Raw genomic sequence first — 2,555 nt, 5'->3', positions numbered from 1 at the left:
TCTGGTATATATAAGAGGGGGACAATGTGACGGGGAATGTAATGTGTGTGTAGATAGTGAGTAATTGAACTGCAGTCAGAAGTATTATTGACGTTCGTTGTTATAGCGTTTGTTTAGCGCGATTGTTGAAGTTGAGTGTATCGGTAAAGTTATATTCGGAAAGAATAAACCAGTTTTATTAAGTAAAGACTGTGTCGTTTAAAATTTCGTCGGAACGAAGTTACGGAAAAATCAGTTAACAAACGGAGACGTAACAATATGCAAAGTTAAATTATAAACTACGTTTTGATGAGAAGATTATTTACATACTTTGACCATGAAGGTGTTTAGTTAAATTATGAAAGTAATTATGTAAGAATCATAGCATGCACACTTTGACCAACCCAAACACAGATGGTTAAATATGTTTTCATGGACATGGCAGAGGTCAACTTACTGGACAGAAAGTAAATGTAAATTATATTTACCATGATAACGTTGAGGCTGTGAAAACCTTGCTTTGTGAAACACTGAATCCCCCACTTTCCTCAAAGTATTCTAAAATTATGACTAAGAAAATAGCCATCCAAATATACGTGAAAAATACAGGGTTCAATTTTTGGGAATCCCCTTCCATCAGGCTTTTGATTAAAGGATGTATTGGAGGAAATCTGCCAAAATGTTAAACAACTGTGGACAACATACTGTGTCACTGGATATGTTTTATGTTTTGTTATGGTGCACGAACAATCAATAAATTAAGGAATGAACTACAAACCCCATTAGCAACTCTTGGTGTCCCTATAGATTTAGAACAAACCTCATTCAACTATCCCACCTATCGTCACTAGTTTTCTCATACAAGGATGATAAAATATCCAAACCTGCGGCTGGTACACACACTTTGAGGATGAAGGAAAGAAATTTGTGTGTAATTTAACCAATTTTTATTATATTCCTATATAATGAAAAAAAATGCCCACAAGTAGCTGATAAGATTTTATAACAAAAAGAAATCACTGGGAACTTTTAGCAACATAATGAATTGAAATATTGTATTAGATATAAGTTTATAACCAAACATTGTGTGATTGAATAATAGATTTCATGTGTTATTTTACCTTTAAGTTATACTAATTATTCTTTGAATATTAGTATGTTAGTTGAGAAGTTGAATAATATTTTGAAATACATATAATAATGATAATATCTTTTAAAGACTTACACATGAAAAATGTCAGTGATATATAATAACTGTAGTGAATATTGCCCATAAAAGACGAGTTAAATTTTACTAAGATAGAAAAGTTTATTGAAAGAAGTAAAGAATGTAATGAGTTGAATATTAAATAAGTAAATTTAGCAAATTAATAAATATGCATTAACGTAATAAGATTACCAAAAAAAGAGATAAGTTGAACTTTAAGGTAAGAAAATATGTAAAATTAACTTATTATTTAATTGAGAGAAAAAAGAATGCATGCTACTTAAACTAGGTCAAGTGAAATTGAATGAGTCAAGTATGCCAATGAATGGATCAATTGTTAGTCACATGGAATAAAGATATCACTTATTTACCAATGTGCAGTTGTTATTAATTGTAACTGGGATGGAGTTACAAAAACACTGCTATAACTTTCTTACTAGGAAAGCTTTGTATATTGCAAATCACAATTATATCATCAGAATCAAGGCGTTGATTGTCCTAACAAAACGCAAGCACATCTCTAATTGGCTGTAGATGAAAAACAGTTGTGAAGAGCAGGAGCTAAAGAATATGAAGTTAAGGGTATGTCCTCAATTTGTACAGTTGTGGATGTTTGTTGAGATAAGCATTTACCACTATAAAAGGCTAGATAAGATCACAACTAAATCTCTGCTCACTAATTAGACCAAACTTGCATGCTTAAGCAAGTGTTTCAGGAGTTAGTGTACATCCATGATGAGTGAGAATTGCTCATATTACAATAGATACCTTGTGCACTATAAAAGCTGGTGCTCAGCTAGCATAATCAGTGTATCAGAATAATCCAGAAAGATTTAGAATAAGAAATCAGAACATCAAATCTTTTCATACTGTTATGTCTATGTTCGTTTGTTAATTTCCCGGCTCTAGTCGTTTGTTAATTTCCCCATATAATTTTTTTCGGATGAAACTTTAGCGATACAAGTCCTTTCTTAAATAAAACTAGTTTATTCTTTCTCAATACAACTTTGCAATACACTTAATTTCCATAGTCACTTTAACTTAAACACACGCTATAATTCACAACGATTTACATACTTTACTTATGGCTTGACTCGATTATCTGTCTCTATCTTCCTGTCTGCTATTCAATTAGCTATGCCGAATCAGCAGACGTTTTCAAGTTTGAGCGCACTTGATGGTGAATATTATCTATCCTTTCTGATAACACCTTCACGAACTCTGACACATTTCCAGGCAACTCTTCGTAAGGTGGGTGTCTTGTTAACAGATCAACTGGCAACCGACGTTCCCGACAAAACATCAACTTTGGTGGAGTGTATCCAGTGGAGGGAGTAAGACATCCCAGTCATCTTGGTGGCTATTACAA

The sequence above is a fragment of the Limulus polyphemus genome, unplaced genomic scaffold (genome assembly GCF_000517525.1).
Source record: "Limulus polyphemus unplaced genomic scaffold, Limulus_polyphemus-2.1.2 Scaffold484, whole genome shotgun sequence".
NCBI classification, from domain to species: Eukaryota; Metazoa; Arthropoda; class Merostomata; order Xiphosura; family Limulidae; genus Limulus; species Limulus polyphemus.
This window is presented reverse-complemented; position numbering follows the sequence as displayed.